Below are 16053 nucleotides of genomic sequence, written 5' to 3'. Positions count from 1 at the left end.
CTCTCTCTCTCTCTCTCTCTCTTTCTCTCTCTCTTACACACAGACACACACAGACACACACAGACACACACACACACGCACATGCACACGCACACACACAGATATACACTGCATTAGAGTAGCGTACAAGTTGTAGTCCTGCTAGTGCAACAATGACTGTCTAACAACAGAAAGTCTAAGAAACCAGTACTTATTCAATCCATGAGGCTGGATATCTCAGCTGATCTTCAGTATATGCTGGAATCCCAAAGAAGAAGACTTAGGGTTAGGATGGACTTGTTAGCAAGAGTGAGAGCAAGCAGGCAAAGAACAAAGAGCTTCCTTCGTCCATGTTCTTTATATAAGCTGCCAGCAGAAGGCATGACCTAAATTGTAGGTGGACTTTCCCACCTCAAAAGATGCATATTAAAGGTAGTTTTTCCTACTTCAAATAGTTTAATTAAGAATCCATCACAGGTGTACCCAGCAGCTTTGGTTTTAGTTAATTCCAGTTGTAGTCAAGTTAACACCAAGAATAGCCATTACACCCTTCTAGGCTTTGCAAAGACTCAGTGTCTCCCTCTTGTAATATGCAGCCAGGGTCTCCTTGTTGGAGAAGAGTACTTCAGAGAGTTGGTCTCTTTTGAGCTTTCTAAGAGGACCCGTTTTTCCTCACAGAGGTGAGTGCAGGATAGTAGATGGCCTTCACTAAGCATGGTGCTGGGCGTGTATGAACTCCAAACACAGGGGATCTCTATAAACAGAGGGAATTTGGACCTATCTGAGAGATGAGTAACTGAGGCCCAGGGCTCTTCAGTAATTGGCATATGGTCAGACAAACAACTGTGATCCAATATGGAACTTGAGCCCAGAACAAGTCTCTTACTCTTTCCAGAACCCTAGGCTGCATCCTAGGCGAACACCAAGTTATGACTCCTTCATGCTAGTATTTTCAACTGAAGCCAAGTCAGTTCTGTTACTAGCAGCCAACAGCCGTCAAGGAGCTGCTTCCTTAACTGTTCCCCAAACATCGGCAGACTTCACATATGTCTCTGCCGAGAGCAGACCTTAGCTCAGATTCAAGGCTGAAAGATGCCCATATGTTCTTGCTTTGCTGTTCATGCTGTAGACACGCTCAGCCTTTCTTCCCACTCAGGAGCAAACTCTGTTATCTTAACTATTAAGACTGTCCTGAGGAGGCTGCTTGCCTCCTGAATTCTAGATCTGACTCCCCTTGACCTTCTGGGGGTCCCCAAAGTCACTCAGGACTTTGATTGGGGCCAGCATTCTGCAGCTCTGAATATACTGGAATGTGATTTTAGGTGAGTCCTAGGGAAGAGCCATCTTTGTAAGGTTATGTCTGAAGTGGGAAGCCTGAAATGGATGGGGCAGGCAGAGTCAGCAAAAAAAGTCAACCTGGCTAATATCTTACATCTCCACCTGCCTTCCTGACCATTTCACCTATATCCTTGACTGGTGTCCTACATTCTTCTGCCATCTTGGCCCTCAGCCTCAGGCACCCACAAGCCTGCTCACTATCTCTGGATAGAAGTTGGGCTGTCCTTTCTCCCTGTCTGCTTCCCAACCTCACCATCACATGTTGTTCCCCGTCCCCACAGTGGCCACATCACTGTCAAAATACTATCAACATCAAGCTTGCTTAGGTTAGAACCTCAAGACTCTTCAGAACTTGTATAACCCAGAAGGAATGCATCAGCAAATACCACACCTCCTTTTTTGTGTACTCCACACAGTTCCAGCGCCGAAGCCCTTCTCTGCATCATCATAGCTACAACCACAGTTCCAGTCATCCTCATCTGTGTCGTGGACCTGTTGTTTGTTTCTGTCCCCTACTGCCTGAACCATGGCCCTCAAGTACATTCTTCCCAGTACAAACCAGAGCCTGCCTTCCTCCACCAATACCTTTTGTCATCTGGATTGTCTGTCAAGGTTGTCCCCAATGTCCCCTGCAATTATTCTCTTTCCTGTCCCAGCTCTGCTCCAGATGCATGGGCTTCTTGTTAGGACTGGAAAACACTGAACACGTTCTCTCTGCAAACCCACTGCATTTGCTGTTCCCTTTGCCCCAGAACCTCATGTCTTTCTCCCACCTCAGGACTCTGTTGAGATCTACCTGACCTATGGGCCAATCCTATCTCATCTGGCCTGAGGAATGTGCCATCACCCATTGCTGTGTCTGTTCTCAGCATCAGATTTTATTTGTATCCACAGTGAGGATAACCATCTGTCACACTGTATGTTTCCCATATTCTTGTCTTATTTTTGATGATTGCTTCCCCCCATTTTCTAGAGCACCTGCTCCATCAGAGCAGGACTTACTCTCTGTTTTGTCTAGTGTACATCTCCAGCACCTAGAACAGTGTCTGATGCACAAGAGACAAAGGGAGATTTGTTTCCCACTGAGTGAGTGTTTGAATCAATGACAGCAGTGGAAATGCTGAGAGACCCAGGTCACTCACCAAAGACACCTCCCAGGCAGAAGATGTCCTGCCTCACACACAGTCTGTCAATCCTATGTCTTCTCTCAGTGATAGTGGGAGGGGCTTGATACCTTCTCTGGAGGTGGTGATCTGTAGGTGTAGAGTATATGCCTCAAAGCAACTCCAGCTTTATCAGAAAGTTCTCTTCTGAATTCTGCCTGGAAAGAGGTAAAGGGCTGCAATGGAGAATTTACCACTGGAGTACTTAAGAGTTCAGAGGGAAAATTCTAGAGACCCGAGGCTTATGCTTGCTGGCCAGTAAGAAAGAAGTAACCCTTCTACCCATGGTTCTCCTGTTTCCCTACAAGAAAGCCCACTCACTACACTACAGGACCCCAAGCAAGGCAACGTGTGGCCCCTTCTTCAGGTGGGCAGTGGGCTCTGTATTTAATAGAGGAGTCGGAAAATTAACAGAGAAAGAGGGAGGGAGGCTAGTGTGGAGAAACAGGGACAGGTGGTCTTTGTTGCACTCTATACACCAGTCTCCAGTGTTCTGACATTGCCTGCATTCATCATTGCTGTTGGACTTAACTGTGCAGCATCCACACCTTTCTTCAAAGAAACAGCCATGTCACCAGATTGCCCAAGCTTCGGCATGTTGTATGTATGCAAATAGAACTCTCACATCCAGATGCAAGACCTTAGGAAATGCCCCACTGACTGGGGCTTCTGCCAATGATGAGTGGAAAGGACCTGCTGCCTTCCCTGGAGTTGGTCCACAGGTATTGGTATGTTCCCTGAGGCATCTTCAGTTTTATTATTGATTTGGATCTGCCAGTTTGTGAAGAACCATTCATAGGATCATCTCCTGAATCCTGGGCTTAAACCATCTCTAGGTGCACCATAATGTGATAAAAGACATTAAAGACCATGGAGTCAGGCAGACTATAGGGCATGTGGGACCATGCTACCAGACAGGCCTAAGACCAGGTAAGGCTGAAGAACTCAACCCCTTGGAATCTCAGAGATTTGAGGACAGCAGGAGTGGAGACACTTCCTACCTGTCTCTGTACCTGCCCTGGAACAGGTAACCACAGCATCCCACTGAGAAGACCGTGGGCACCAGTCACATAGCATAGCATCTGGAGTTCTTCTCCGTGCTAATGAGGTATCTAGATAACCTTGAGCCTTCAACCAATGACTTTCCCTTCTTGGGTATTCCCTCCTCCAAGAGGTTTATAATCTCCGACTTATCCCAAATAAAGCATATGTGCCCACATCCACCGTCAATAGAGCTGCTTCATTCAAGATCACCAAGGGGAAGGCCTTAGGCACCTTGGAGACACCTAAGACTCTCAACGAAAGCTTTCTCTCCTCCAGCTCCTCTGGCACTCATTCCCAACCAGCCAATCCTATTCATTCCCAACTGTGCCTTCCCCTTCCTGCCTGGCACATAGATTCCCTGAAGGAAAATGTAGACCATAGACCTTCTTTCCTGACTTCCACTCCCAGTGGCATGCCAGCGGCACCTGGGCACCCCCCAGCAGAGAGGTGAGCAGGAACCCCTGTGGACTCCCCATTCTGAACTTTGCTCTGTCTCCTGCTGGCAGTGCCTGGGCTCCCCAGGTGGAGAGGCAGAATGCAGTAGGACAGCAGATGGTGTTCTAGACTCAGTGGCAAAACACACATGCACACACACTTACACACACACACATGCACACACACTTACACACACACACATGCACACACACATGCACACACACATGCACACACTTACACACACATGTGCACACACACATGCACACACACACACAAATGCACACACTTACACATACATACACACACATGCACACACACACACTTACACACACTCATGCACACACATACACACATGCACACACACACTTACACACGTATGCACACACACATGCACACACATGCACACAGGCTCTTTAGGCATTTTGACAATTCTAAGCCTCATCGTACATGGAATCATGTATGATTCCTGATCATAACACCTGCGATTTAGAATCAGTGAAATATGTACATAAAATATTTGACTGGGTCCCAACATCTCAGCAGCACACTGAGGGAATAAATGAACCACATCTTTCAGCCTGTTTACTTTAAACTGGGGTTTGGGGGTTCTGAACGTAAGAGTCTTGCCTTGTTCCTCTTTGTCCCTGGCCATTTTCACTTCATCTACAGAGAGAGAGCTGATGCTTGAAGATTTGCTGAGCCCCTGGGAACCTTCTATTACGAGGGAAGACACCCCTGTTGCTGCTATGGAGATTGCCATTCTGGGGATAGCAGAACTGAAATGAAGGGTTGCTATCTGAACCTCACTTCTGAAGGTGGCAGGCATACATCATAGGGGAGGGAGAGCTGTTTTTTTTTTCTTATGAAATTCATCACAGACACTGAGCCCAAGACACAGGGGAAACAGAACTATGTTTTGACTTCTAATTTATCTTTCTAATATCCACTTCCCCGTGCCCTGGAACAGAGCCAATGAGTCTCAGAGATCACATTTCACCAGCGACCTTGAAAGTGTGATTCAACATCTCTTTTTGCAGCAATAAGATCTTTTAACCCAAACTGTCCATTTTATGAGGCTGATACAGGACAGAGAACCAACAGGCAAGCTGAAACTCGGGGTTATTAAAACCCTGGGAAAAATCAGCATGTCCTGAAGCCAGCACGCAGCTGCAACTTAAGCAATGATGACCTGGAGTCAGGAGGGGGGGTTAGCCAGGGACTGAGGCTGCACACAAAGGCACCCACCCACTAGGAGCCTGTCTCAGAGGAACAGACAGCTGGCATCCTCAGGGACTAGAGGCTGCCTCTCAAGAGAAGGGCAGAGCCCCTGTTGATCCCAAAGTGTGGGCCTATTCAGAGCTCAGGGTAGCAGGAAAAGTGCATTTAGGTAAGCTAGGGACGGGCAGGGTAGAAAAGAGCAACAGGGATCAGAAGTTCAGGAGTAAGAATGCAGAGGGGCTGAGTGGAACCCAGAGTGGCTGTGTGCAATCACAGGATGCTGTGAGACAGGCATTGCCAGCTCTCTTGATGGAAGAAGTTCAGTGCTGTGAAAGCCAGTTAGGATTAAGGCAGCGATTCTCAACATGTGGGTCATGACCCCTTTGGGGTCACAGAGGTTACCTAACACCATCAGAAAACACAAATGTTTACATTATGATTCATAGCAGTAGCAAAATTGCAGTTATGAAATAGCAATGAAAATCATGTTATGCTTGGGGTCGCCATAACATGAAGACTTTTATTAAAGGGCCACAGCATTAGGAAGGTTGAGAGCCAAAGGGATCCAGCTAGACTGTTAGGGAGATCAAACATGGCATCTCTCAGGCTTGTTTGTCCAGAAGCAGTCCTCTAGCACCACAGGGTTCCTGGAGCATCCCTTCCTCAGCTCCAGGCAGAAGGTGCCAAGCAGAGTCAGGATTGACACTCCTTCTTTGGCTGTTATCAACTCCAGCCCCGTCACAGGGGCAAGGCTGTTACCTTTTCTCCCTGTCTCCCTCCCTATGTTCCTTGAATCCCAGACAGACGCAGAGCTGCCTAGGGTCATGCTTAGTGTGTGCCATCCAGACCTCCTATTTTGCAGATGGGAAACAGAAGGCCTGGAGTGGAGTTGTACCACATGGAGAGATCAGCTATGCTAAGGCGAGACTCTGGGCCTCTTGACCTATTCTCTCCCCTCTGTGATAAACAGATCAGAGGCCAGGTTGGTTCAAGATCAATCCTAAGGGTTTTTTTTTTTTTTAAACTATACAACTAATATAAAAATATAAACTAATACACATATAAAACAAAAATAAAATGTTGAAATAATGCCCCCCTACTCACCCACCAACATACACAGCAGAAATGACCACTTAAACTGTGTGTGTGTGTGTGTGTGTTGTTCAGGTGTTTGCAGGCCCACTTGAGGAGACCAATAAGAAGGATGAGTCCCACACCAAAAACTGTGGCTCCTGGCATCTAGTCCTTGAACTGGCGAGACTGAGGTAGGAAGCTAACCTGAACTATGAGATCCTGTCTCAAAAATGACAAAGGAAACAGTATTTGTAATGCAAATGTGTGTGCACACATGCACCGTGCACGTGCACACACACACACACACACACACACACACACACACACACACACTCATTATGACCCTGCAGGGCTGAGGAAAATTGTTACCCTGGAGTCTGTCACACATCTCGGACCACTCTGGTAGCCAGAAAGTCAGAGTTCCTCACTTCAGTGGCTCTTGTCTATTCCTAACCCAAGACTAACCCTTTTGTCATCCAAATTTATCTCTCTCCTCTTGTTTACAGCAGCAGTCTTTGAGTATCTATGCATAACACCTAGCTATACACACACACACACACACACACACACACACACACACACACGCCTTATACCCACACCCTCTATACAGAAACACATACATGCACACACTCAAACACACACATATACATATATACACACACACAAACATATATACAATGTGTGCGCACACACACTGAGTCTTCTCACTAGGTCCCCAGGCCTGTCTGGAAGGATGCTCCTGGGTTCTCATAGCACTCACAGGCTGCACTAGGGTCCCAAGTCGTAGAATACCTTGAGAGAGAAACAAACTTTCCTCCACATCCCTCAATTTCTCCTGCTAAAAAGATTCAGAAGCCACCCACAGTAACTGCATGTGAGCCCCTCTTTAAGAAAACCCAGAACTCCCAAATTCACATAGAACTGCCAGACTTAGTGAAGGATGGCCTGCTGCATGCTTTGAATTCCTTTGCAGTGTGAAAGTTCTTAACAGAGAGCCTGGAGTTGTACAACAATCTCTCACAGAGGGCCTGGCCTTGGGTGAACCCAGCTCTCCAGTCTGTATGGGCTGCAGAAGAATCACAGTAGTCATACTTCGCTAAAGTTAAAGAATGAATAGCAAGAGACAGACAGACAGACAGACAGACGGGAAAACATCCAGTCAGCTGTTCACAACATTCAACAGAAATTGTCTAGTGAAGCTGAGACAGTGGGCTAAAGTTCACAGCTAGGTTTTCTCCCCATGGCTGAACTTTCCCCTTCTCACTCCACTGCAGGCACTTTTATATTGTGGGGTACACAGCAGTTAGTACGATGAATGGTTTTCCTTAGCTGTTCTCAGGGATGCAGTGCTTTTGCTGCTTAGTGGTCTTGCCCTTCCCTTCTCACAGGGTTGATGGAGGAGCAGGTAGCTTGTCCTCAGGTAAGCCATTTTGGAGCATACTCCAAAATATGCATGAATTTGAAGTGAGGTGGGTGGCAACTCAATTTCCAGACACAGCTCCTCAGTGAACTCAACCAGCACATGACTAGAGAAAAACGACCCTCAGTTTGGGCCCCAGAGTGAGGACTGGGTTCAAGGGATCACTGCCTTTCTTTCCAAGAACTACCCTGCCTGGAGCATGGGGTTGGGTTTGAGGGTCTGTCTGCTGTGTGACCAGTACCCGTCCCCTTTGCAGAGCTTTATATAGTGATGGTGCTTGGATGGTGGCGCTTTGGGAATAATGAAGGTTAAATGGTAACCTCATGATAGGGCCTTAACCCAAGGACAGACCTGAGCTAGGATGGTCTGCCCTGTGCCACCTTAAACTTCACAGAGGCCTTGCTATGTGCACCCCCATTCTCCCAACAGGACTGTGAGAAATGCATTAACTTTCTTAGAACTTTCCGTAGCATCGAGCTACAGCAATGGAAGGAAGACACCCTGTCTGGGTGGTCCCAGAGACCTCACTCTGCTGGGTATGAAGACCCCTCTATAACTCCACTCCCTGCACAGAGGAGGTGTTCCATCAGTGTGTCCTGAGCCACACTGACAAATGAAGGAGGCAGGGGGAAAGAGTGACATGGGAGGCTGCAGAAGTGTGGATGTGTGGCTTGCCTCCCTTCCCTCAAAAGTCTGCTGAGCACTGGATAGGCATGCACTTGCATGTGTGTACTGGGTCAAGGGCAGACCTGGACTACCACGTACACATGTGCACGCAGGCACACGTTCAAGGGCATTGGAATGAAACACAGCTTCTCTCTTCCTCACGGATCTAAAGCACAGCACCCAATTTCAAGTCACCATGGGTGTTGGTTTGAATAGGAATGTCCCCCATAGACTCGTGTGATTGAATGCTCAGCCCAGGTGGAGGGCCACTAGTAGGAGGCGTCGCCTTGTTGGTGGAAGTGTGTTACTGTGAGGGCAGGCTTTGAGGTCTCAGATACTCAAGAGGCCTAGCGCGGTACTTACTTCTGGTGCCTGCAGATCAATATGTAGAGCTCTCAGGTCCTTCTCCATGTCAGCTCATAGCACTGCAGCTTGGACAAAGCCTGGCTTCCGTTTCTCTCAGAGAAAAGCAGCTTTCCTGAAGCCATCTAAGTCCTATGCACGCACAATGGTCCCCCTGCCTATCCCACCCCTGAGCTAGGAGCTCTTCCCCAGCACACTGGCTTCCCCAAGCCTGACCTCGGCCTCCTAGAGCCAGGCTTTCATCAGTTCTGTTCCTGCTTCCTCCTCCTTGCCTTCCCCTGAGTCACCCTGCTTCTGCCTGCATGTCACAAATGGATATAGCAATCTCATTTCTAGACCCCTCCTGGGTCATCTCTTCTCCCATGTCTCTGTATCTGTGTTTGATCTGTCATTCCATGTCTGTGAGCCTTTATGATTACTGTTGTGGCTGGCAAGAAACTCTAAGCTCTGGGACAATGGCATCCATGGGCACATACAGCTATGCTATGACTACCATAATACCTGGGACAAAAAGCTTGCCCTAAAGGAAACCAATTAAGGAACAAATGAATGAATGAATGAATGAATGTCCACCGATCCTGGGAAAGAAGAATCATTCCAAATAGTAATTTGAGAGATCTACTTTTTAAATCAAAGCCTTTATTTCCCATTATAAAAGCACCCCGGACATCTTATAGAAAAACAGAAGTGGAGAGACTCCTCTTTCTTAGCACCTAAACTTCTCCCTCAGCATCAGATTGTGAGGCACGAACATCTGGAGTGTGAGCGATCCTAAGCCTTTTCCCAGCTGTTGTGTGGTCTATAGGTTGAGAACCCATTTGCAGTTCAGCCTCCAGAAGGGACTCAGGACATATTCTGCCAGAAAGTGTTCCAGGTTTACAGTCCAACTTAAAAAAAGAAAAAACTGTGTTAATTATAAATTCTCTTTTTAAAACAACTAATAATTTGGAACCAAAGGACCTTGCGATCCAGTATGTCTCATATTTAAAGCAAGTAAATTGCTACTGGGAAAAGAAATAACCAGGCAGAGAAGGCAGCAAAAAGAGAAAGAGAATCAGGATTAAACAGCCTGGGGTGCGGCCCAATTACGCTGTCTTCTTCCCCAGCATTTCGTCTGCAGAAGGTGCCTTTTTTTTCCCCCTTCAAGGAGGAGGAATAAATTTTAATATGACAGCTGCTATGATCTCCACTGCAAAATTAAAACACATTTTGTCAGATTTTTTATATTTTATTGACACATATATAATTTCATACTGCAAATACAGCTCATATTTTACAAGCCCTGTAAACAGACAAAGAGATACACACCTTCCCTCTAAATCAATGGGGCAGAGCATGGGGAGTGGGGAGGGTCTTAAAGCTACAGATGAGCCCAATATAGATAATGGCTAAAGTGCAGGACAGAGGGCTCCAAAGCAAGCCAGGGCTCTAAAGGAGCGTGCTCCTCCTCCCAGGGAGCATGCTGGACAGGGCACGGTGGGCTGCGACCCTCAGGCTGGAGCACACCTTTATTTAAAACCTCAGAACAATGACTCAAGAAGAACAAAGTTCCTACCTCTACTCTGTGGTCCCTGAAACTAGGTGCCCAAGACTTAGCAAAAGGTCATATTCCATGAGAAGACTGGGGAGAGGGACATCACTGGGCACTGAGTTGGAGCTAGATACAGCAAGAAGGTCAGGGCGTGCTCCAGCCAAGCAGGGTGTGAGGCTGATGTGTGAAGGTGGCTGAGCTCTTCCAAAAAGTCAGAAAGAAGGGCTTGGGAAGTTTCTGACATGAAGAAATAAGAAGCCTTGAAGCTCATAGGTATCTTTAACTTTATTTAAATATTACACGGTGTACACATGTATCAAAACACCGTCATACGTTCCCCGGTATTGGCTCAAAATAAGTTTAAGTGAGAGGTAAAGGAACTCTCCCAGGCCCCACATGAAGAGCCTACAGACACCTTTCCAAGTAGAAAGCGGGATGCTCCACGCTTGAGCTGTTAGAACATTCTATACTCCACTTCTTGTCAGTGCCTGGGGTATCTCACACTTGTGCCAGTGTGCAGGTGAGAGTACCATGGAAAAGCCCCAAAGCATCAATGAGGGTCCCTGCAGCTCACACGGGGCCTCTTAGAGCTTCTATCTCCTCAACCGCAGAACAGAAATCTAACCTAATATACATCAAAAGGCTGCTGGTTTACATCTATGCCAGGCACAATGCCTGCCTTTAAGTTCAAGATCACACTGGACTATGGGCTGCTTTAAATATGGCAAATGCTTATGTACCTCCTCTCCTTCGTAAAGTAAAGGCAGATCCTAGGCTGGGGTGGATCTCCGTAGTAGAACATTTGTCTTGCAAGTGCAAGGCCCTGGACTCGACCCCCGGCAAGAAAAGAAAAGGGAAGGAAGGAGGAAGGGAGAGAGAGTAGATTGCAACTTTTCTTATTTTTATGTGGGTCAGCATTCTGTGCTCACTTCTAAGAAGATGGAAATCACTGTAGTGAATCCTCATGCCTTCACACATGGACGGAAGGGCCCTCACAGATGACTTCTTCCGGCCTGAGGTTAACCTCCACCTTACCATGTGAGTTTGGATCTTCTGCATCTCAAAGGAGGCTGGGTAGTTTTGACCCTCCTGACTGGCATGGGGGGTTCATTCACGGTGTTCACTTGCAAGTAGCAGGAAAGGGGGACGCAAATCCAAACTGGGGTGCTGCCAATGGCATCCTAGTAAGAAAGTCGTAGAACTGAGAAGGGGGGGAGCCAAGCTTCAAAATGTCTCAGTGGTGCCAGGTAGATAGGGACACACCTGCTGAACTGCCCAGAACGTGGGGTCACACCTAAGCAAGACAATGTGGCTGCTCCAAGTCTCTGTGTTGGTTCCTTGGATAGGTTACCACTTTTCAGATGAGATCATTGGGCCTTAGATGGTCTCTAAGAAGACTTTTTTCACAGCTTACAGAGGTACCACCAAGACTCAAGCCCAGCTGGAAAGCCCAGCTCATGTTCATGTCCACCATCCCACACTGCCTTCCAGCCTCATCCAGCAACTCAGAAGCAAAGGTTTACGCGCAGACCAGCTGTCCAACCCTCAGTTAGGAAGCACTAAGGCAAACTCCACCCCCTGACATTCTGATCAAGAGTTTAATATATTCCTGCCTTCGTGATTATCTATGCCCATTACTTATTTTTAGCTTCATTTAAATATCATTTTCTCAAGGAGAGCAACATTAAGATAAACTCATAGCAGGAGACCTTCTGGGGATGGAGGACCATGGGAGATGAAGGGAACACCAGAAGGAACAACAGCATTGTCTACCTACACAGCACAATCCCAGGGTTGCCACTTGTTATCCTACAAGCATTGAGAGAAACACACTGAAAAAAGAAAGTCATGGATAATTGAGATTTAACTCTAAAGTTTACATAACACAAACTAGAATCCCCCATTCCCTCTGCCCCCCTTCCTTCTGCCCTGCCACCCACAGATAGGTGTTAAAATGTCCATTACATTCTTACTGTGATGCCATTTACAACACCCAAATCCATCATCACATCCCACTGTTTCGGCTTCTGTTGCTTTACATCCACAGTGAATGCTTGGCGCATCCCAGGGGCACAGATGCAAGGTTCTTTTTTTTTTTTTTTTAAATGCAGGCTACAGAATCAAAGGAAATCTTTGCTAGCTATACTTCAGACATGCGGTTAATGTCTAGGATATAAAATGACATCATCATCATCATCAACAACAACAACAACAGCAACAACAACAACAACAACAAAAGCCTTCTCTTTGGCTTTTTGAGGTAGAATTTCCCTGTGTAGTTCAGGCTAGCCTCTAGCTCAGGAACCTCCTGCCTGAAGAGCATTAGAGAGTTAATTCTCAAAACAAACAACCAGCAAACAAAACCCATTCATTTACTGCATTTACATGTGTGGGCACACAAGTGTGGAAGTCAAAGGACAATTTCAAGGGGGTCAGTTCTTTTCCTCTACCCTGTGGGTTCCTAGGATTGAATTCTGATTGTCTGGGTTGGAGGCAAGCACCTTTGCCCATTGAACCATCTTTCTAGCCCTGAAAGGACTGCTCCTGACATCAGCAATAAGGTTTAAAATAGCCTGCCTCTTTGAGACAAGGAGTATATGGATTCATAGAAGGATATGCTCAAAGATGGGGATGAGGACATTGGTGAGGACGACAGAGGAAAAAGTCAGGAAAAGGTGAGCAGCACTGTAGGACAAACTAGAGGCCATCATTACAGCTCTGGTAGGTGAGACTGGGAGTTGTGTCTTCTGAAGTCACAGTGGAGGGCTGAGACCAGAGATGCAGTGGAGAACTGAGACCAGAGATGCAGTGGAGGGCTGAGACCAGAGATGCAGTGGAGGGCTGAGACCAGAGATGCAGTGGAGGGCTGAGACCAGAGATGCAGTGGAGGGCTGAGACCAGAGATGCAGTGGAGGGCTGAGACCAGAGATGCAGTGGAGGGCTGAGACCAGAGATGCAGTGGAGGGCTGAGACCAGAGATGCAGTGGAGGGCTGAGACCAGAGATGCAGTGGGAAGCTGAGACCAGAGATGCAGTGGAGGGCTGAGGCTAGAGACTCAGTTTATTCAGAAATGGCAGAGGTGCCTGAAAGGAGGCAGAACCTAAAGAGTCCTGGAGAACAAAGGCCCCGGTCACAGCAAATCCTGTGAAATGTGGAGACCATCACAATGGCCTCGAAAACATTTAAATATCTTAGAATAAATCTAACAAAGGAAGTGAAAGACTCAAACAATGAAACCTTTAAGCTCTTGAAGAAAGAAATTGGAAAAGATCTCCCACACTCACCAGTTAGGACTAATCTCTTGAAAATGGCCACCCTACCAGGAGCCATCTCCAGATTCAGTGCACTCCTCATCAAAATTTCCAACACAACTCTTCACATAAATTGGAACAAGTAATCTTAAATTTCATATGGACACACAAAAGACACAGGGTAGTTGAAACCACCTTGAATGGTCACTGTGTGTTACACTGTGCCCCTCTCACACAGTGTGAGAGACACATCCTTGATATAAGGACACTGGGACTAAAAGGAGGTACTCAGTCTTGAAGATTAGGAGCATACAGTATGCCTGTTGCCTGGCACCCTACATCTGTAGGTCCTACCATAGCAACCTCTACCTCCCAGAGCTCAGAGCCCTGCCTTGGGCATTGGAGCTATTTATCAAACGTTGCTCTAATTGACTGTCTGGCAGACTGACTGCTTCCAGACTGCATGCAGAGCAGGCCAGTCTCTACTCAGCCTCTGTTTGTCTGTTTGTTCATAGCAGCTCCTGGATTGACAGCCTAGATTCCAGCGTCAGCGTTTATGGCTGTTGGCTTAGGTTGGACACCCTCAGTGTCCTTACCTGTAAAGGGAGTAATGTTGTCCACCTTGTCAGGTTCCTGAAGGAATTGTAAAATAAAATTGTAGAATGTCTATGGCACATAGTAGACATTTCATAAATGGCTACTGTGAATTTCAAGAATGATATCTAGGATGGGATACAATCTCGTACTTTCCCACCAATATTATTTCCACGTAAGCACCAGACAAGCTACATTCTATCATGACACATAATTCTCCCAGTTACCCCCCTCAAATCCATCATTGACACCCTCTGCCCTCCCACACGTACTCTCTGCCCCCAATCTACACTCATATCCTACTATAATCTTCTGTGACGTGATCTTACAGGAAGTTTAGAAAAATGGGACCCTGCATTTCTACAGAGCTCCAGGGCCGTGCACCCCTGAGCTGGAGACACATGAGGAAGTCAGTGGCTAGAAACCCAGACACCCAGAGTTCATGGAATGGAACTGAGTGCAGAGATTTCCTCTCCACTGAGCTATTTTTTTCTATAAATAGAACTCTTAAATTAGGCTTGAAAATTAAGGAACGCCATTTAAATCAAATTACAGTAAAGAGGAAGATTTAGAGAAAATCAATCACTTCGCGGTTATTATACTGAACTGGGCGTGCTGATGAGAAAGGCCTCTGTCTTCTTCTTATTGTCTCAGGGAGGCTGTAGGGCCAAAGCTTGACCCCTACCACCCCTCCCAGGCTGGCCAGACAGCTTCGGAGCCTGGACAGCTCCCTCAAAGCTCACAAACTACCCTCATGGAGGCTCTGCTTGAACGAAAAGATGCTCTTCTAGTCCACTCAGATGAGTAGGAAGTCCTGACATATTCTGGATTTGCATACTTTGTCATATGTGTACACTGTAAATATTCTCTCCTAGACTGTGACTCACTGATTCTCTCAACAGTGTCTTTTTGGCAAACTTAAAGATAAATTCAGGCTCACCCATCAAAAAACCCCAACCCAGAGTAAGAGAGGCCATGGTCCCTGCATCTGAGATGGTTCCACCCAATACGTTAGGTCGAGGTTGAGAGTTTCCAGTTTTCTTCTCTTGGTCCTCAGCTGCTCTAGGGTAGCTCAGGCGTCTGGACAGTGCCTTAGTATGTGTGGCTCCATTATGAAGGAATTCACAGTAGGTGTAGAACCTGACGTGGAGGAGAGGAAAGTCCCTGTGCACATGGGTCCACACAGGTTACACCCACAACACTATGTAAGTACCAGGCACTAACTTGATCATCCAGTACCCATAATCCTAAACACCAACTGAGCAGCGCTCAGTGGAATCACGGATGACCACAGTGAGCCCTCTGCTAGAGAGCACCGCAAATGCCTGGGGGCAATGAGCATCTGTCTTTGTCACTCATGCTGCCTGAGTCAACAGTCACACAGCACAGGTGAAGGGAGATGTTCAATCCCTTATCTAAGGAAGGCAGAAAAGGTCAAAACATACATTTCTATGAACTAGGTTATTCTTTTTTCCAAAGTAATGTCTGCATTTTAGAAATCTGGAAAATACAGATATGGAAGAAGCCCACTCCTTAGAGATAAATACTTCAATATTATATTTCTATTTTTGTTTTTAAAATGGACTAATGGGAATTCATAATTTTATAACTCTGTCTCTCTGTCTGTCTGTCTGTCTCTCTCTGTCTCTCTGTCTCTCTCTCTTTCTCTTTGTGTGTGTGTGTGTGTGTGTGTGTGTGTGTGTATGCTTTTTTATATCATTTCATTGTGAGATCTTCTGTTAGCTAATGTTAGACGACTGGCTGCTTTTCAATTGGATAGCTGCACCACGGTTTATTTAACCAATTTGCTGTTGCTGAACTTTTAGCTTGTTTCCTGTTTTTCACTGAAATGCATCCAAAGGATAAACATATCAACATCTGAGTCTCTGGTTGTCTGAGGACAAGTTCTTCCAATAAGCTGGAAGTGGAGTAGCTGGGTCAGAAGGAGCACAGTCCTTAGGGCTGACACAGAGGGGA

The 16053-nt window shown here is 46.6% G+C and overlaps 1 protein-coding gene and 1 long non-coding RNA gene across 3 annotated transcripts in view; both read right to left on the bottom strand.

Annotated features, from left to right (window-relative positions):
* The window catches only part of Nav2 (neuron navigator 2), a 654216-nt gene that overhangs the window by 599727 nt on the left and 38436 nt on the right, over window positions 1-16053 (bottom strand). The window lies entirely within an intron of this gene.
* The window catches only part of LOC116102268, a 29855-nt gene continuing 23121 nt past the window's right edge, over window positions 9320-16053 (bottom strand). The window contains exon 2 of the long non-coding RNA XR_004123046.1: window positions 9320-9587. This is a non-coding gene — a long non-coding RNA (uncharacterized LOC116102268). The remainder of the gene's footprint in view (window positions 9588-16053) is intronic.

The sequence above is a fragment of the Mastomys coucha genome, unplaced genomic scaffold (genome assembly GCF_008632895.1).
Source record: "Mastomys coucha isolate ucsf_1 unplaced genomic scaffold, UCSF_Mcou_1 pScaffold21, whole genome shotgun sequence".
NCBI lineage: Eukaryota > Metazoa > Chordata > Mammalia > Rodentia > Muridae > Mastomys > Mastomys coucha.
The sequence above is the reverse complement of the archived record's forward strand: the minus strand, read 5'-3'. Positions and strand labels throughout refer to the sequence as shown.